The sequence below is a fragment of the Chinchilla lanigera genome, unplaced genomic scaffold (genome assembly GCF_000276665.1).
Source record: "Chinchilla lanigera isolate Chin_1 unplaced genomic scaffold, ChiLan1.0 scaffold00143, whole genome shotgun sequence".
NCBI lineage: Eukaryota > Metazoa > Chordata > Mammalia > Rodentia > Chinchillidae > Chinchilla > Chinchilla lanigera.
In genome coordinates, this window is record NW_004955544.1 from 2,117,866 (window position 1) to 2,139,444 (window position 21,579).

The window sequence follows — 21,579 nt, forward strand, 5'->3', positions numbered from 1 at the left end:
CTCCGACCTAAGGGAAGGGGCTTCCGTCACTCAAGGCCAACAAGTCCCGCCCCCTCCGCGTCTTGACCTATCATCGTGTGGGCCCCTCTGTAGCCCCGCCTCTCATCGTCGGGCGCCTTTTTTCGACTCACCAGGCCTGTCAGACAGAATTCCGTGGGCTCCAGAGGTTTCCCTAGAAAGATCTCTACTATACATACTTTCAGCGGCCGACGGGGTGCTTCGGGAGAATTTTTAAATTGCTGCTTTTTAAAAATGTCATCAGGTATTTTAATTTTGCATTTTTATTTTTTAATTGGCACATATTATATCTATTTATAAGGTACAGTATTATAATTCAATACATGTAGGCTATATGTAATGATAAATCAAGTCCTAGCAATGATTCCAGCAACATCAATAGGTGTCCAGCGCCGTGGCTTGCTCTAGAGATGTAAAAATAAACAAGACAGGATTCTGCCTCCAAGGCCGCCTTAACTGGGTGTGTGGGCATGGATGTGTGTATTTTCATTTACCTCCAACAGAAATTTAGCATTTGCTTCTATCAGGAATGTACGCAACAAATTCTGTGAGGGGAGAATGCGGATACACCAGTGTTGATCACAAGGCATAGGGAGAAGGAAAATCTGTGGAGAAGACTTTACTATGGTTTCTGTGGAAAGGAACAACTGAGACAGAGAAACAGGTTTAAGACTGGCTAATTTGAATAACTTCAGCTAGCCTAGGGACTACAGCGGTACAGGGGCTGGAGTACAGGGGCTGATTCCAACAGTTTGATACCTGGCCATGCAGTGATTAGGGCAGGTGTATAGTGCCTCAGAGTATGAGACCCGGATAAGGGAGGCGGTTGGGGGTATGGACTTAATCAGCTTCCACGAAGGGGAACATTTTGGTTCCAGCCTACTTCCTCAACTTCCTATTTCAGTACAGTTGGATTCTTGTGTAGTTCCTTGTATTTTGTTGTATGTGTGTTAAAAACATTATTCTGAAAATACTTTCATAGATTTCTCCAAACTCTGGAAGGGTCTGTGGCACAAGGAAGGGCAAAAGCCCTTGCTAAGGACAGAGACAGACATAAAAAGAAATAACCATATTTATATCTCTGTATATGTACATGCCGACCCTTCTGGGGTAAAAGGAAGTGGTTCTTGTAAGGGTGATGAGCAGGGGGTGGATAGAAAAGGGAAGAGTATGTGCCAGCAATATTTTATACAGGAAGAGATACTAAAGCCAAGTGTTAAATGAAAAATTGTATGTGGGCAAGGAAACTATGGTGGAAATTTCTTCATGTCCAATTCCCACACTCTGAAGGCAAACACTTACTGCTCTTTAACTATTCTGCTTTGTACCTTTGCATTTCAAAGAACATGCTAATATTGATGTGTACATCAACACACACACACACACACGCACACACACACACACACACACACACACTCCAGTTTGAAAGTATCAGTTAATTTCCATCACTGAAGGTGGTTAACAATGGGATTTTGATGCTTTCAACCTCACCCCTCTTTGTTCCTGACATAGGTGCACACAGAAACATATTTTGTTCTGTCTTCCATGCCAATAATAATATATACTTTTGGATAAATTGGGAGTTAGTGTTTGTTATTGTGACTATGAAAATGTTGTTTGTGGCTAAGTCATATAATGACTAGAGAGTTTCTTTTTTGTTATATTTTTTGCTAGAATTTAATGCTTGCCTTGCTGTTTACTTATTGTTTAATTGTAGATGAATGTCCCTACATTTCCTATCAGCATTAGAAATCTCCATGATGCACTCAAATATATCAACTACTCTGTAGGTTTCATTTTTCCCTTGAGATTTCTGTCCTAGGTAAGAACTATATCCTCGCCACTGCCCAAATCCACACTCTTTTGCACTGGACTTGTACTAGTTGTCTTCTGGGATGCCCTTTCATGTTTTTTATCACATGTTGGTTCTGTGGTTCCTGGATGCTACGTATTTTTGTATTTTGAGGGGGAGCACATTAGCTTTACGATCTTGAAAACACCAAAATATGTGCATTTTACCTCCCTGATTTCTTGGCGATTTGGGTGTATAATTCAAGATCTGGAAAACACAGCCTTCAGAATTGTAAAGGTGCTACTTCACTGTCTTCTAGTTTCCGTTTAGCTGCAAAGAAGTCAAGGGTCATTTTTTTTCCTCCTCAGTATTTTCAAAGCTTCTCTTTCTTCCAAGTGACCTGAAAAGATGTGCCTTGATCTGGGCCTCTTTGCTTTCATTCATTTGGTACTAGATGAGACCATTCAATCTGGAAAGCCATATTCTTCATGTTAGGGATACCTATCCTTTCTCTGATTTACTCCTATTTGTTTAGGTCTTTGCTACTCATATGGGGGATTCCCAGGCTGAAAATCTAATTTTATTGTATTTTCTCATATGTTTTTATGTTTTTCTAGTTTGCCTTATTTGTAGGAAATTTTAAAAATTCCCAACCACTGTATTAGGTTTTTGGGGCTATCACATTTTCAAATTCCAAGATGCTTTTGTATATATTTGTATGTACAGTTGTCCTCCCTTGTATATGTGGCATATATTTTGAGACACCCCCCCAAAAACTGGATAATACAAAATCTTACTGTATTTTTACTATTTTTTCCTTATGCTGTGCTTCATTTTATGGCATCCTTCTCAACGAGGGTTGATTTTGCTGCCCCCATCCAGGTAGTATTTGGCAATGTCTGGAGCCATTTTTGGCTATCATACTGGTGATACAGGCTGCTATAGCAACAAGCAGGAAGATGCCAGGGATACTGCTTAATACCCTACAACACACAAGAAGACTCTTGCAACAAAGAATTATCTGGCTGTAATGTCAAAGTAGAGAAACTCTACTTTGGGAAAACCAAAGGCCAAAACTTCTTCCCTTTGATACCTAGCAGCTAGAGCATGAACTCCTACTTCCTCAGCTTGGCTATGTGTGTGTGTGTGTGTGTGTGTGTGTGTGTGCGCACACACACGCACGTGTACTAAATATCAAGAGTAGGACTGATTCATTCTGATTTAACTTATTACCCCTTCTCTTCTGCATCAAACCAATGCAGTCCTTGTTACTGTTTAGATGTAGATGTCCCCCAAAAGTCTCATGTGTTCAGAGGTGGGGTTTTAGAAGGTGATTGGGATCATGGAGGTGCTATACTCAGTAGTTGAATCCACTGATAAATCCATAGCTGACTATTCTTTCAGGAAGTGGGGCCCGGGAAGAAGAGTCAGTTCACGGTGAGTGACTTGGAAGAGTTTACCCCTTCGCCATTCCCTTCCTGCATGGGAGCCAGCTGACTGCATCCTCTAAAATCTGTGAGCAAAGTAAAGCTTTCCTCCTTTAAGTCTTGAGTATCAGATATTTTTGTCCCAGTGATAAGGAAAGTGACTAAGACAGAGATTTTGAAGCTGAAATGGGGAAACATACTATGATACAGTAGTAAGAATTATGGGTTATCGTGATTAAGTTGGTGACCCAGTTCTTGCCACAAGTTTTTTTTATTTTAAAAATAAAAGGAGGAAAACATTAACAGACAGACAACCTTTTACAAAATAGCAAAAGAACAATACAAACAATACAGAGTTACAAAGAAAATGATAGGAAGTTAACAATGCTTGTTGTATTACATATTGATATCCTCAAAGTGGTATCTCATGAAAACAGATAGAGACATGCAATATTGATCAATCAAGGACTCATTGATAGTTTCTTTCAGCAAAGAAATAGAAGACAGTAGAGCAACTATGTTAGCTATCCTGTAAAGAAATGACTATTGATTTCAGAAATACACAGGTTTGGGGGCAAGATGAGTTTAGGGTTGGAAGTTAATAGAATAACAGTTATCTGAGCAGAGCTGGTTGCAGATAAGGAAATAGAAGTCATCAGATCTGGTTAGATGCTATAGCTGCAAGAATCGATGGTATCGTCCTTCAAGGTATTCGGTTTTCTTTGCTCTCATTCCATGTTTACCCAAGAACCTTCTGACATTAGTGCGATTTCCCTACTGGGAAGATAATGCTGGAGTAGCCAACCTAAATGTATTCCTTTCTCCTTAGTGGTTTTATTTCTTACTGTAAGCATGATAAATTAATAAATTAGAAAGAAGTAAAAGTGGAAAGAAAATCAAGAAGGTGAGGTATAAATGGCTATAAAGGAAAGAAGGGAAGGCTTTCTTAAGTGGTTTGGACTCACTGTAAAGTGGACTTGAAGATTTAAAGCCACAAAAGACAAGCTGACTACCCGTTCTCTACCACTACCACATGAAAGTTTTCTAAGGAATGTACTTTAAGGGATATTGAAATTCATATTCTAAGTTTTGAATCCTAGTAGGTACAGACGCTTGTGATGTTAGTCTCTTGTATGGCTTCCCTATGAGTAAACCCCAAGGATATACAGGCTTTGTATAAAAAAATACTGAAAAGGTATAATCGGGATGCAGCAAAAGTTTTTCTCTTTCTCTCTCTTGTACACATATACACACACTCATGCACATGCATTGACGTAAAAGACATGATATATAAAGTGATACATTGCAAATTATAAAGCATGAAACACTTAACACAAATGCTAAAATATCTTAGTTGTTCCGTTTGCTTCATAGGCTCTCTGCCAGTTTGTTCATATACCTGCCTAGTAACACTGCCCCTGACATTGCACCAGAAACAGTGGCAACCATGTTCTTAGAAAGCTTAGGGTGTAGGGTTATCTGAGGGATGTTCCTTCATACCCAGATCTCTATTTTACTGTGTCAGTCAATGTTATTTAGAGAAGCAGAATCATTAGAGTGTGTGTCTGTGTGTGTGTATGTGTGTGTGTGTTTTGTGTGTGTGTGTTTTAAAGGGATTTTAAGGAATTGTCTCACACAGCTAAGAGGGCCTTGCAAGTCTGAAATCTGTCATGCAAGCTGACAGACAAACACTTCCTGAGTTCCTGAGCTGGATGTGGTGCTGGCCTCTGAGGCCAGAGGATGCATGGGGCATGTTCTCGGCTGCCCCACCAATACTCTATTTAGCAAGACAGACACATCTCACATAATTATATTTACTGTGGCTAATTTATGAAGTTACTATGGAGCATAAGAAGGGCTACATAAGGGTTATTCCAGTGTAGCAAATATTTGGTTGCTATAGAATAGCCATTCTCCCCCTTTTTCACTCAGGTAAAATATCTGGGGATTTTCCATATTCGGACATCCAATGTTCTCAGCCTCCCCGAATACTGGGATTACAGGCATGCATCACCATGCCTAGCCTCCCTTCTGTTTTTCTTTACCAGTTGTACATTATGCCATCATATGCACTAATAGAATTTTTGTAATTGGCCCCTTACTATTGAACCAAATTTAAATTGTTTCCAGTTTTCTCCTGTATTATACTTACACTGTTTCTTACATTGTGTGAACACATCTGTGTAATACCTGCAATTGAAATAACTGGGTCAAGGTGAATGTCTTGAAACTTTGATGGATATTTCCAAATGTTCCTTAATAGGTTACACCAAATGACACTTCCCACAGGAACATCTGTTTCCCACACATTCATCAACACGGTGTATTGCTTTTTGTTATTGATTTGCAAGTACTGTTTATATAATAAGAAAATTAATCTTTTTTCTAAAGTATGACTTAGAAATATTTTCTAAATTTCTTATTTTTATTTTGAGGAGTTTTGCTTTGAGTAATTCTTATGTGCCTTAAATTTATAATCTTTTCTTGTTTTATTTTTCTCAGTTTTATTGGGATATGCTTGACAAATAAAAGTTAAATATATTTAAGGTATACAACATGATGTTATTGATATAGGTGTACATTGTGAAATTGTTACCACAATCAAGATAATATATCTATCACCTCATAGTTACCTTGTGTGTGTGCGTGTGTGTGTGTGTGTGTGTGCTAAGAACACTTGGGATTACTCTCCTAACAAGTTCCAAGTCAACAGTACATTGTTATTAGTTACAATCACCATGATGAACATTAGATCTCCAAAATGTACATACCTTCTAACTCAGCGTTTTACTCCTGATGACCATCTTCCCATTTTATATACTCCTTGGCTCTTGGTAATCACCTTTCTATTGTTACATTTTAAATTTTATTTTTTTAATGTATGTTTCTGATATATAATGATTACATTCATCTTGGGGGTCGGTACACATACATATCACTTCTTCATCATTTTTATTCTACTTCTCCTTCTACTCTTCCTTTTCTCCCCTTTCCTCAAACCCACTTCTGTTACATTCTAAAATGGTTCTTCATAGCAGTGAGATCATGCAGTATTTGTTTTTATATGCTGCCTTCTTTCACTTATGTTAATGTCCCCCAGGTAATGTCCCCCATGTTGTTAAAAGTGGCAGGATTTCCCATATTAAAAAGCTTAATGATTCCCATTGTGTACGTATACCGCAATTCCCGTATCTCTTCTTTACATCTCTACTTCTTGGCTTTTATGAATAGTATGCTACAAACATGGAAGTGCAGATATCTCTTTAAGGTACTGGTCCCCCCCCCTTTGGATATACCCCTAAGAGTGGGAGTGCTGGACCACATGGTAGTTCTATTTTTAATTTTTGGAGGAACCTCCATACTGTTTTTGAAAACTGTACATTTTTGCATTCCCACCAACAGTGCACAGGGTTTTCTTTTCTCTACATCCTCACCAACACTTCTCATCTTTAATGATACCCCTTATAACAAGAGTGCGGAGCCGTCTCATTGTGGCTTTTTCCTCATTTTTATACAGATCAATGGGTTTCATTTTGACAGACTTGTACACACACATAGCGTACTTTTTTTTTTTTTTTTTTGGTTTTTTGGTTTTTCTCCGGTACCGGGAACCGAACTCACGACCTTGCGCTTGCCAGGCAGGCGCTATTGCCGCTGAGCTAAATCCCCAGCCCCTATAGCGTACTTTTAATTTGTATGTCCTTGACGATCGGTGATGTTGAACATTGGGGGACTAGTATTTTAACAGGAGAAACACTCTTTCTAGTTCCCAAAATGCCATGTGAAGTACTGTGAAAGCCATTGCTTTAAGCCACTTACTGTTAATAAATTACCTTTTCTTAAAGTTACTGATAAAAACTTTAGAGGTGTACTTAGGACATTTGTTAAGGAGCACAATGAGTACTAATTGTTGGTGATGTTTATTAGAGAATATTGAGTCATTGTAAAACCTTTTGCTTTTCTAAATTTCTTTTACCTCGTTATCATTTTTACTTCCCTGTATCTCCCTCCTTCTTTCCTTTTCCTTATCTTCCTCTGTCCTTCTGTCCTTCTCTCTTTGCTTTGCCCTCTCCTGTGCCTTTTAAGCTTCCTATAGAAATCTCAATAACGAAAACAAGAGGAAAATAAGGGTCAATACTGGACAAACGGAGCTTCTCCTATGCTTAGTGTTACTGGTGGTTCTGTTTTGTTTTGTTTGTCTTTTGGGTTATTTCAAAGACCCTTGAGCCTTTTTGTCATGGAGAATTTCTTTCAATAAATTGCTAGAATATTTTTAAAAAGAAATCATTGTGTATTTTCTATGTGTTATAGTATGGTAGATATAAAAAATGAGAAAGAGTCTACCTTGATACTAATATTGAGATCCTCAACATTTGAGGTTTAGAATTATTGAACCTAGGAGATTCGACGGATACTACCTTCTGAAGTCCTGCGCCTTTTGTCCTAGCTACTTGGGAGGCTGAGCTGAGAAGATCAGTTGAGCCTGGGAGTTTAAGGCCAGCCTGAGCAACACAGTGAAGCCTTTTCTTGGCAACAACAGCAACAACAGCAACAACAAAATTGCCTTCCAAAAATGAGAAGAAAGAGGTGCTACAGAAGAAGAATGTTCTGGCTGGAAAGGAAATAAGATCTGAGTAAAGGATGCTGAAGTCCACACACTTCCCCTCGGGGTTTAGCATTGACAGTAGTGCTTGGTGTGTAGGAGTTTAGAGCTGGGTTAGTATTATTTAAAGGACTCTGAGCCTGGCCTTTAATTTTAAAGGGGTGTGGAGGTGGAGCATGGCAGGTGGTGAACCAAAGGAATTCACTGTATCTGAAAAAACAAGCTTAAGTACTAACTCCACTGTTGGCAGAGAGGCAAGGACATTCCATGTTTTGAGTTGAAGATATGCCTTTTTTTCTAGGCTGGTTTTCCTAAACTTTTCTTCTGCCTCTTCTGAAAGACAAGGCAGAGTTCTTTATACCAGCCACCGAAAATCACTGTCTGTATTTGACATGAATGTGTAAATGTATTATGCTATGAAAGTGCTCTTTGGCTATTTCGTACGTATACGTGGTATCTCTCCCTCAACACAGTTTGTGCTTTGCATTTTTGGAAGCCCATATTATGCACATTTTGTTTTTCAGAAATGATACTGAATAGCTGTGCCTGAGTAAGTTCTCTTCTCTAGGCAACGTGTCTAGGTCATTTTGATCCAGCTGGTGAGAGTTTTCTGGATTTAAAGATTTGGTGCCGGTTGTTTCCATATTGCAAGAACGGAGCCTCTGAATGAAGACCCGATTTAAAAGTCTGAAGTTTCTTTTACTTTGAGAACCATGAAAGTAGATGCTACATCTTACCCACCTGTGACCCAGTGGCTTAATTCCACATTACCATTACACTTCCACATGAAGACTTCAGAATCTTCAATGTGAGAATTAAAAAAATATATATTAACTTTGTTTTTTATTAGTACATTTGTCCAGGATATAATGATTACATTTATCGTAGGCCGTTGGTGCATGTACATAGCACATCTTTTCATTCTTTTTACTTCCCCTTCCCTCTTCTCCCACACCCTTCCCTCTCTCCAGCTCTTAGAAAGAAGGAAAACCATAACCTAAATTTTAGAGTAAGTCTCTAACAAAAAGATCTAAGAAATGGCCACTGGGGGGCGGTGGAGGTTCAGAAACTGCTCTGCTAATCCCTGAGGCAACGGAGCACTTCAGCTGGTTTATTTATTCAAAGCTGGGATTTGGATGTGCAAACCACCAAGCTCACAGAAATTCCTGGATGAGAAACACAGTCTGGAGACAAATCTACCAGAGATGGAATTAGCACCTTGGCGGGCCGCCTTTTACAAAAAGAGCTTTCCTTCCTTGTGCATCTTAAGAATTTACTTTAATTCCCTTCAGTCTGAAACAGGAAGCCAAGTTAAACTGCAAAGGAAAGATCCAGCAAAGAAGGGTACTTATTTGTCTTTACCTGCAACACATGTAAGCGCACTGTTTTAATGGCATTAAGGTATCTCCCAGCCTCTTGGATAAGAGTTTCGGCTGGTGTGGGTGGGCCACGGTCGGTACCTTTCCTGAGGGGGAAGGAGGGAAATTGTAGTTTCTCCTAGGAACTTCTGAGTGAGAATTAACACTTGAAGAGATGGTTAAAGAGTCTAGTGAGGAGGTGTTAGACAGGTTCAGGAAGATAGCCTATGGAAAACAATGAAGTAAAATATATCTCTTTTGCAGCCCCTTCGTGGTATACTGTGAATTTTATTTTTCCCTTCCAATTTTCTAGGAGGTGATTGGCAGTGTACCAGGCCTGGCACCAGACTTTTACTATCACACGCCAGCAGGCACGATCAATATCGGGGGGACGGCAGTCATTAATCCTACTCAATCTTCTTTCCCCAAATTGCCTTGAATAAAGTGTCATCAGCACAAGGATATGGACTGCTTCCATTCCAAGAAGGGCTAATGTACAGGAAGATGTATAATTCAAGAAGTCACGTCTAGAATGCCCTTTAGTACCTAAAAGAAGGCAGACCTGAAGTCATCCAAGAAATCATCACTTCTCATGCCCCAAAGGCTGTCCTTTTCTGAAGATTTACAACCTGGCCTAGGGATCAACTGAGTGTTCTACGGTTGCAGCTAGAATAAGGGCTTAGGGATCCCGCTGCTTAGTAGGCTGTGTCTTCTGGAAGTTGCCGATACAAGTTTCTGATGGATATTCAGATAACCTACGAATAGATTTTATTAGTGAGAACATTTTGCATTTTAAGCGAGAAGTCCAGCTTGAGTAAGTTTAAACAGAAAAAGGCATTTTTGGTTCACATCCCCAGAAAGTCCGGGGATGAGTAAAGCCTTGGGGAGAGCTGGATCCAGATGCTCTGCTTCCATCTTTCACCTCAAAGCAGCACTGTGTGAGGGCCTCTCCCCCAGCTTCTTCAGCTTTTGGGGAATTTGCTCTGAGTCTCATTCTTTCCCCTGGATCAATTACTGTCTAGGGGAGGTGGGGCAACCTGATTGGCCAGGCCTGGAGTATTGTGATAGGTAGCTTACCTAAGACAACATGAAACAGAAGAGAGGAATTTTTTCAGAGGAACTGATGCTGGACAAACGAGACGAGCATGAATCCGCAGGTAAATAATTTGGCAGTATAAATAGGAAGAGCAACCAGGTGAGCAATCGTAAGTGATCCATTAGCTAATAGTAAAATCAATCCCTTCGCTTTCTTAGATTCTACCATTGTCCTAATCAAAGGTTTCAAGATTCTTATGTAAATAACTTGAAAAATGCCTGAGCTAATTCAGAGAGGATCTTGGAACTATTTTCTATTGACAAATGCCTATAAACAAGAACATAAAATAATCACATTACCATCTTACTCGTATAGTACGGACAGTTCGATCAGTATGATACCAAACATGGAGAAGGGAATATATTCTGTCCAATAATGAGAAACACCAACAATTACTTTTAGGACTCTGAGTCTCAAAATTATCCCTGAAAACCCCTTAAGGTCTACATAATTATTTGCAAGGCTCCTTTAATGTGAGTGATCTATTTTCTATGTAAATCCTATTCATATAAAACACATGCCCTGGCATAACACATAAACCAAAAACAACCACAAGATGTGAAGAAATCAAGGATCCTAAGATAACTGTAGTCACTACTGATAAGGTGCGAGATGAAGGAATGTTCTGGACTAAGTGACAATAGTCTTTGACCTTTGAGCTGGTAGAATTGTGGGAAGCCATTGTGTGAGCCAGATAACTTCCCCAGGCCTCGGGCTCCCAGCCACATCCATACACAATTCTGAGTCCTAAGAGAAAAACCGTCAGCCTGGTGGTGAGGGGGGTCAGGAAAGGACACCCTTTCCTGCTATCAAGGGGCTGCTCTGGACTCTCCCTGCCAGTTATATGAATATATTTGTCACTTTGCCTCTCAGAGCCTCCACTACCTCCAGAGTGAAGTGATAAGAATACTGACTTTGTGGTGTTATTTTGTGGATAAAATAAACCATCATATGTTTGTCTAACTCAGGAATTGGCACATTGTTTTCTGTGAAGAGCTATAGAGTAAATATTTTGGACTCTATAGGCCATATATCTGTGCAAGATACTCACCTCTGCCATAGTAGCAGGAAAGCAGCCATGAATAATATGTAAAGTAAGGGGTGTGGCTGTACTTCAACAAGTTTACTGACAAAATGAGAGCTGCCCTGAAATTGGGCCCAAAGGCCATAGTTTGCTGATCTCTGGTCTAACGGTTAGTTCCTCCCTGTTCAGCAAGTATTAGCTCCTCCTTCCATATCATATAAACCTTCCTCCCCCTTGTCAGAGAACATTCCTATAAGGAGCTGGATTATGTGCCCCCCAACCCCAATTCATATGTTGAAAGTCTAACCTTTAATGTGACAGTATTTGGAGATAGGATGCTTAAGGAGTTAATTAAGTTTAAATGAAACTATTAATAGTAGAAACCAAATTAGACAGGACTGGAGTCCTTATAAGAGGAAGAGACACTAGAATACATGCTCTCTCCGCTCCTCCCCTCCCTTCCCTTCCTCTCCTCTCTTCTCTCCATACACAGAGAAAAGGCCACACAGTGAGCAGAGGACAGAGGTCTCACTAGATGTTGTCTGCATCTTGACCTTGTACTTCCAGCCTCCAGAACTGCTTTTAAAACACCCAGTCTGTGATACTCTGTTATGCTAGCTTGTAATGGTTTAGATATGGGGTGTCCTCCAAAAGCTTCATGTGTTTGAAAGGTGGTTGGATCAGAGGAACAGTATACTCATTAGTGGATTCATCTCCTAATGAGTTTAGCAGCTAAGTGTGCTGTTAGAAGTTGGGGCCTAGTTGCAAGAAGTGGATCACTGTGGGTGTGACCGGGAAGAGTATATCTCCCTCCTTTGTCCCTCTCTTCTCTCTCAGTTTTCTGGCTGTCATGATATGAACAGCTTTCTTCCCAGGCCCTTTCACCAGACACTGCCTGCCTTGGAGCCAGCACACCAGGGACTATAACCATAGTCAGAATGAACTTCTCCTCCTTTAAGTTATGTATGTTGGGTGTTTTGTCTCAGTAGTGAAAAAGTGACTAGATAGATAGATTTTGGTATGATAAGTGGAATGGTTGTCAAAACTATACCTGACCATGTGGTTTCAAAGCCTTTGGAACTGGGTTGTAGGAAGAGTCTGGAAGAGTTTGCAGATGTTGGCTAGAGAAGCCCTAGAATGCTGTAAACTGAGCTTAATGGGAGATTCTGCTCAGAGCTCAGAAGATAAGAATGATGATAGAAATGCGGACAGTAAAGGTGAGGCTCAGGAGGGGTTTGTTGGAAACAACGTCTCCATTGGCAGCTGGACTCAACCATGTGTATTATGCTCTGGCAGAAAACTTATCTACATTTTGCCTATGTTCTGAGACTTTAGAGAAGATTGAGATTAAGAGTGGCAGAATAATTAATCTGGCGGAGGAAATTTCAAAGCAGCCCAACTGCCTGGCTTTGGCAGAGGTACTGCTGATGGCTTTTAGTTAGATCTACAGTGAGAAATGGGAGCAAATGGCAGAGTGAAATAATTTGAAATGTTCTCTATGTCATTAGAAAAAAACCACTTACAAAGTTGGGGCAAAGGACAGCATAGTTACTAAAGATATAAAAAGTTTCCAGTTTTGCCAGATAAAACAGCTCCTACAAAGTTGAGCCAATGGAGAGGTTGGTTGTTAAAAAAGATTAGTATACAAAGAAACTAATTAATTTGCAATAGGACAATAGGAAAGGTGCCTTGAGAGCATCTCAGGAATTAGCAAGACCCCACCCTTCAGACCCAAAGGGGTAAAAAGGTAATGGTAAACTCTTTTGAAATACTTTGCTTTGAGAATAGAGCCCCAGAGCATCCTGCTTTAGAAGAGCTGCCTAGAGCATTCATTCTCTGTGATTTGTTTCAGTGCTCAGCTATGCAGGCACTTGGAGGCCTTTATAGCCATGAACTAAATAGCATGTACTGGCAGCAGATCTTGACTTAATCCATGTGGTGCTGGTTTTACATGCATGCAAAATTCAAGAGTTGTAGAATCAAGGGGGCTTCTGATTTTTTTTTTTCCAAATTTCAGAAGGCCTAGCAGGCCAATAAGTATATGATGCAGTGCATGAAGGCAATGCATAAACCTATGAAAGTGAAGCCAAAAATTCAGTGGAGATCCCAGGAAGTTGGAGGAGCCAGAAATGTGGGACATCTGCTGAGGAAAGCTATAAGTAGTGAGCAAACCCAAAAGAGAGGCCATTACAGCTACAACTAGCAATGCTCTTCGGGGGTGGGCTGCCTAAGCTGTTTAGAACTCATATCTCACCATGACTCAACCCTGGTGCTGCACAGAAGGCTATAGGATTTAATGTTTGTCCTGCTAGATTTTAGTCTTAGTTTGGTTCTACTGTTTTTTTTTCTCCCCTATTTCTTCTGTTTGCGATGGCAATGTTTACGCTGTACCATTGTATGTTGGAAGGGTTTACCTTTCTTGACTTTTGCGTGGCTCGCAACTAAGAGTTTGTCTTGAGGAGACTTTGGATTTCGACTTTTCAGCCATGCTAAAGTGTTAGGGCTTGGCCCACTCTTAGAGATGGGCTAAATATATTTTGCATAAAGAGATGGACGTGAGCCTTCTGGGGGCCAGGGACAGAGCATTATAATTTAGATCTAGAATGTCCCCTGAAAGACTCATGTACTCAGAGGGGGGGGTTTTGGAAGGTGATTGGATCTTGAGGGTACAACACTTATCAGTGGATTCATCGCCTAATGAGCTGAGCTGCTAGGAAGTGCTAACTAGTTACAGGTGCGACATTAAAACCATTTCCCTCCGTGGCACCTTCCTTTACTCTGCTTCCTTGCCCCCATGATATGAGCAGTGTCCCTCCACCAGGGTCTTCCACCACGCCATTTCTGCTTTGGATTCAGCTTACCGTAGATTGAAAATGTGCCAAAATAAAGCTCTCCTCCTTTAAGTTGTGGATGTTGAATATTTTGTTCCAGCAATGAGAAAGTGACTTAGACACAGTTGCAGAAGTTAATAGAATTTCTTATTAACTAACTGTGGGAGTGCTGATGTCATCTAAATTCCTTCTTTTCTTCTTTTTAAGAAAAATTTATGTCTCTCAGGGCTGGGGATTTAGCTCAGTGGCACAGCACCTGCCTTGCAAGCGCTAGGTCGTGAGTTCGATTCCCGGTACCAGAAAAAAAAAATTTAAAAAATTTAAAAAAAAAAAGAAAAATTTATATCTCTCAAATGGAGATACAAACTATCTGCCCTGCTTAAATAACAAAATTTTCATGAAGCTTAAGTTAAGTAAAAAACACAATTGTGACTTGGTACAAACAATCATTAATGTATTTCTACTTAAGTTGTATCCTGTATTTGCAAACATAAATTGCAATGCAAGAGAGTACATCCGTACCCAAATATTGAAATCTTTTTTGCTCTAAGGGATATTACTCGGTCATGGAGTAATGTTTATGTTGATTTGGTTATTTGCTTTTATTTCTTGAGAGATAAGGACCTACAAGGAGGTTTAGGTCACTAAACATGTGTAGAAATGATTCTAATTATAATCCAAGAGGAATGTTCCCCCTCACCTTCTGGTGGTCAACGGTATCATTTATTCAGTCAATAAATTTGGATACAGTTTCTATATGATATCAGGTGCTATGCCATGTACGGTGGATGCGGCAGTGACAGAGACAGACAAGGCCTCTCCAATGACTATCAGTGGCAAGATGAGATGTGGAGCTCAGAATAAAGAACACTGAATAAGTGAAATAATTATAGAACCTAAACAATGCCAGGAAGAAAAGCAACAGGATCATGTGACAGAAGTAAAAGGCCTGGGGCTGCATTTGGACAGAATAAACAGCTTTCATGTCTTCATTTTCCCTTTCATCTTCTTCCATCAACTCTAACCTCCAAGGCTTTCAAGCTCCTACTTTCTTTTGAAAATGCTTAATCAAAATGCTATTCTTGTTTGTGTCATCTGTAGTGTACAGTTTATAATAAAAGTAACAGTTGCTTGGGTACTGCTATGAGAAGCATTTTATTTTTATGAAAACTTTATTTAATTATAGAATAGCTTTAAATTTACAGGACATTTATAAAGATATACAGAGGCTTTCCATAGACCCTATACCCACTTTCACTTATGTATTATTAGTGACTTGCATTAGTATAATACATTTGTCACAAACAATAGACATTTTGATACATTGCTATTAATTACCATCCATGATGCATTTGGATTTCCTTAGTTTTTACCTAATGTCCTTTACTGTTCCATGATGCCACATTACATTTAATCATCTTGTCTTTTTTAGGCTCCTCTCCGCTATGACAGTTTATCAGACTTTGCTTTTGATGACCTTGGCAGTTTTGAAGAGTGCCGGTCGGGTAAGTTGTAGAATGTCCTTCAACTGGGATTTGTCGATGCAGCACAGCACTTTTTATTCTGATGGATAACCTTCAGTGGATGTGTAAATTATTCATCTTGTACAGGTGAAAATGCTGAGGTACAGAGAGGTCGAGAGATTTCCCCAAAGTCACAGATTCAAGACGTGTCAAGCTTAGGGTCAGCTTGATTTTATGCTACACACTTGCTTTGACTCCCTGATTTTGTATCTGCTAAATTTCTGACAATGGAATAGATTCCCTTTAAGGCTGCCAGGCCAAACTCTTTTGTAATTCTTGCATACAGTTCTAAACTCTTTGAGAGCATATTTAATTAGAGAAAAATAATATTTTTGCCCTTATTTGCTGAACTGGATATTTGTGTAGCTTTAGTGGCTGTTTTGGGGGAAGAGTTGGTTAATCCAGGAAGAAGATCACTAAAATGTATTCGTGATCCCATGTTTTGTAGACTGGTTCTCAAACTGTGCTTGAAGTATTAGTTGGACTGCTTGTTAGACATGCACTTCCCTCGAATGGAATGACCACCTCTCCCAATTTGCAATATTTTCTATGCTAAAACCAAAATTGGCATAGTCCTAGGCAAACCAGGATAGTTGATCACTCTATCACAGCTTCTATAACTGGGTTTGGCCAGAAACTTGCTTTTAAACAGATTCCACACATGGAGAAGTCTGAGATCCATTTTGTAAGATATGGAAAGAAATTCCTGAAAGCACTGTGAGGGATTTCTGGAGATGGGTTTTCATCTATTTGAGTATGGTTGTGTCCTTCTGAAATGGAGGGAGAATAATATCTGAGTTAACATCAAGAAGGGATACTCTATGCTCTTTAACTAAGAAAGGTACTAGTTACGTAATTGTACATTTTAGTTGTGTAAAGATGGGGAGTTTCCAAAGGATATATAGTCCCTATGCTGCTGTTATTTATCAGTTGGAATTAATGAATCTGCATTGACCTTAGATGGTAGCTCTCAAGCTTTGGCAGCTCGCTAAAGAAAGTTTAAAAATCTCAGTGCTCAGGCTCACTGCAGACCAATTTCATCGGAATCTCTGGGAAGTGGACCCAGGCAGTAGTAATTTTGTACTTGGAGAATGATGGATCGAAAGCCACATTGTCCAGTAGAAATAGAATGTGAGCCATAATTTTCTAGTAGTCACATTTTAAAAAGTAAAAGAGAAGCATATGCGTTTTAAAATTTAACTCAACATGTGTGACATTTTGTCATTTAATCTATAGTCATTATAAATTATCAATGACATATAAGTGTTTTTCACACCAGTCTTTCAAATCTGGTGTGTATTTTACGCTTACAGCACTTGTTAATTTGGTTGCTACATTTTCATCAGAAATACTCAATTTGTATTTACATTCATATACTGAAATTATTGCAAACATATTTAAAAGTCCTCCAATACCTGAATAGAGTACAGTTTTTACATTTTAATTTAAAATTTAAAATTGCAGCTTCTCAGGGTTCCTGTATCGTATTTCAATTTCTGAACAGACACATGTGGCTAGTATTCTTGGTAATAGACCACACAGAGCTAGGACAGGGGTTCTCAAACTTAATTGGGCATACAAATCATTTGGACAACCCAGTTAAAATCTAAATTCTTATTCAAGAGATATAAGGTATAGACTGAACCTGTATATTTCTGTCAAGCTGGTTCTCCTGGTCCAGGGGCCACACTTTTTGAGTGTCAAGAATTTGAATGAGGACTACCTCAACTCTGATTTCTTCACTTGCTCAGTGTGATTCTGTTACTTCAAAACACAACATGCAAACAGTACGCTTTTTTTGGTTAGGAAATGTGTAATTTAAAGTGCTATACTTGTACAGTCAGTCCTCGATCTGGAGTTCCACATCTGTAACTTCAACCAACCATGGATGAAAAATATTTGAAAAACTAAATTGCACCTGTGCTGAATAGGTACAGCTTTTTGTCATTATTTCCTCAGCAGTGGAAAATCACAAGTATTTATGTAGCATTTACATTTTATTAGCTATTACAAGTAATGTAGAGGTGATTTAAAGTATGTGGGAGGATGTGCATGGGTTCTATGCAAATATGACAGCATTTTATATAAGGGACTTGAGCATGTGCAAATTTGGACGTCCGTGGGGTTCTGGAACCAATCCCCCATGTATACTGAGTGACAACTATATACATATACATTTGAAGTTGTCTAGCAGCATAAGTAAGCCCTGCAAATTTCAGTACCACATGTATTATGTCTTCACTTTATTTTAAATTCAACTTACTCTCCTTGGCTTGACTAGGACCAAGCAACAGCTGAATGTTTGATGTTAACATTAAGTCCCTGTATTCATTTGTTTGCTTTTTCAAATGAGTGCAATAGGTCACTGCGTTGTGTTTCAATGCTTGAAGGTATTTAAAAAGCATTTGATGACCCAGGGTCTCTGTGGTTTTGTGTACAATGCAGAATATTTTCCAGTTCCATTTTATTCCCCAGTAAGTGGAAATTTGGAGCACCAGTACTTGTGTTTCTTTCCGTAGATGCTTTTTCATTCTTCAGACATTGGCATGGAAAGGAATTGCTTCTGAAGTGCTGTTTCAACACACATTCAATTATTCAATTGATTCCATTCAATTGGTTTCTCTGAGCCAAACCTGGTTTAACTCCATGCCAGTTTCTATGAAACAAACAAACCTGAAAAGCCTAAAATTGACTGAGTTCTTCTTGAGGATTTATAAACTGAGAAAGTTATTTGAGCATGAACAACAGCAAAAATCGTAATGAAACTGGAGAGAGCGGCCATGATTCTTCTCTTATTGTTTTCAGTTTCTTTTAGGGAGCAGGTTTTTTAGAGGGAAACTTGTGGTTCTTTCCTTCTCAGCCTTTTTCCCTTCAATAGTTATTGAATTGATACAAAGGAAGATATGAAGGACATAGCTATTAAAAACCTTTGGAAAAACAGGAAATAAGTTATTAAAATTAAAGGAAATAAAATGAAAGACAACAGATGGGTATTTCAAAGCAGGCTTGAGAGAAAGGATATTAATTTCTACTTTAATTTTTAATTTATATTACTGGCCATGTGAGAGAGGAAAATTCTATTTCTTTTTGTTTATGAGAAAGAATACTTATTTTGCCTATGATTATAGGTACTAAGAACTATGAGACATCATCCATGGAAATGGCTATTGCTTCAAAAGCTTGACTCCTTGGTCAAGATGCTAGAGAATTCAAAAGTCTTAAAGGAAATTAAACTAGAGATTTATATTAAGAGCATATTTTCTTTTGCTTTAACTTTATAGATATTCATAGGTAGAGTTTGAGTATAATATATTTTTCATTTCTTGTGGATCAAACTGCATTTAATAACATAATAACAACAGCAGGCATGCATTATTAATATTTGTCAGAGCCTTATTAATTGCTTTAGTCACATAATTTTATTTAATTTTCATAATCCCATGACATAAATACTACTGAAGTATAATTATAAGGAGGTAAAAACGAGTATCACACAAGTACAGAATGAAGACATACTAAAAATATATTCAACGTATTTATGAAGGGAATCAAAAACTAATTCCAAGAATTTGAGGACAAAGTTCAAGCTGATTAATATCCTTCAGAATGATAAATCACAGCATCTGGGATCCTCTTTCCTATTGGATAGAAATCTGTGAATGAATCATGTTCCAGTGCATCTCAATTCTAATTAGACATGAAATAGAGAGTCGAACACAGGTACATTCCCAAGATAATTACCTGTTAGGTAAGGCAGGAGTGCTCCGGTAAAATTTGGAAAGATCATGCCATACCACTTCACCTTTTCCCATTTCTAGATAAATTTTTAATGTAAGTATCAAAAACTTTGCCAATGAGGAAATTGATTTTTTTTAGAAATGATAAATGACATAATAAGAAAAGTCACAGGAAGGGTAGAGCAAAGCTGGTACTCAGGTCCTTCTAAAAATCTCCCTTTCTTATACTAGTGGAAATCTATTTTGGTTTATTCCATAATTTTTACTTGTATGTATGTGTGTATATGTATGTGTGTACTCAACATAAATAGCATCGGGATTTGAGATTTAAAACCTTCATTGTATGAATACTGTTATATGACAGTATCGACTGAAATGAGATTTGTCCTATCGAAGAATTTGTTTGGTTTCATTTGCTTTAAAAAACATGCTTATTCTGGAAGAATGATGCATTCTTTGCAAGCAAACCAGACCACAGTAAGTGGGGTAGAAAGAAACTTAGAATTTAGGAAGTTATGCCAAAGACAGACTCTAAGCAGGATATGATTTTGGGCTGAAAAATGAAGGAAGGAGATTGATTTTGGCAGCAGTGACCTGAAGAGGCTTGAGGGAAGAAAGCGGAGAAGGAAAAAAACCACAAATTCTAGTTCCCACCTCTTTAGTTTGAAGCTGTTTATAGTGAACTCAGCCTGTGTTCAAAATAGACACTAAAAATCACATAGGAGCTAGTATGTTGATTCTGGAGATCCTGAATATTGAGCTCATTCGTATCATATTATCTATGTAATATCCTGATCAGTTTTTAAAAATTTTATTTTAAAGAGAAAAGAAACACCCCCCCAAAACAAACACAAAGTCAGAAACAAAACAACACAAAACAATAAAAATGATACAGAATTTCAAAACAAGGTGATAGGAAATTAACAATAGTTGTTAAATTACATATCATTATCTTCAAAATAGTTGCTCAGATCACCAAACATAGGCATGCAAGATTGATAAAACAGTTAAGCATTAACTGTTCCTTTCAACAAACCCATAGAAATCAGTAGTACAATTTATTTTGATCATTTGATAAATGTCTAAAATATATTGTAAGTAATCTATGATTTGTTTTTAGTTACCCTAACTTTATGGTGGTATTGTTCATAAAGCAGCATGGACTTTCTGTGAATTATTACAGGAAAACTGCACTATTCTAATTGAGGAAAGAACCAACTGGTAAAAATTCTGATGAATAGATATTTTAGTATGTGTTTCGGGGTTCATTTTCAAATAATAGGAGGTAATACAAAGTAGTTAAAGTAATATTTCATAGTGAAGGTCCCCAAGTGATTTAGTTTATTTATTGTCTAAAACAAACAAAATAAGGCCACAAACAGTGTATTTAAACTTCAGACTAATATGGAATAACATGAACTAGACTTATCCTCTTACCAGAAACAATGAAAAAACTGCATTGAATATATAAAAATGGGCATCTGAGATGAATGCACACTTCTCAGATGAAGAAATACAAATGGCAAGTAAATATATGAAAAAATGTTTGGCATCGTTGGTCATTCAAGAAATGCAAATTGAAATAACACTGGGATTCCATCTCACCCCAGAAAGAATGGCTATCATCAAGAAATCACCCAGTCACAAATATTGATGATGCTGTGGGGAAAAAGGAAGCCTTCTCCACTGTTGGTGGGAGTGTAGACTGGTGCAACCACTGTGGAAATCAGTGTGGAGATTCCTCAAAAAACTAGGATTGGAGGTCCCATTCCACCCAGCAATTCCCCTTCTGGGTATTTTCCTAGAAGAATTGAAAACATCACCCCACAGCGATATATGTTTACCCATGTTTATAGCAGCACAGTTGGTCATAGAAAAATCTTGGAAACAACCCAAAAGCCCATTAACTGAGGAATGGATAAAACAGATGTATTTTTATACAGTGGAGTATTACTCAGCTATAAAGAAAGATAAACTCAAGGGTTTTATAGGTAAGTGGATGCAACTAGAGACCATCCTTGTAAGTGAAATAAGTCAGGTGCACATGTGTAAACATCAGATTGTCTCCCTAGTATAAGAAACTGAAAGAGTAAATAAAACCTGAAGGGTACAATACATATTGTGAAAGGGAAATAAATTACTAGGGAAAGGAGAAAAGAAAGAAGGGAAA

At 38.4% G+C, this 21,579-nt stretch overlaps 1 long non-coding RNA gene across 1 annotated transcript in view; it reads left to right on the top strand.

The window, feature by feature from the left end:
• The first annotated feature begins 139 nt into the window (after window positions 1-139).
• LOC106147332 overlaps window positions 140-21,579 on the top strand; it is a 181,708-nt gene continuing 160,268 nt past the window's right edge. Inside the window, exons 1-2 of the long non-coding RNA XR_001232176.1 lie at window positions 140-262; window positions 15,582-15,654. This is a non-coding gene — a long non-coding RNA (uncharacterized LOC106147332). The remainder of the gene's footprint in view (window positions 263-15,581; window positions 15,655-21,579) is intronic.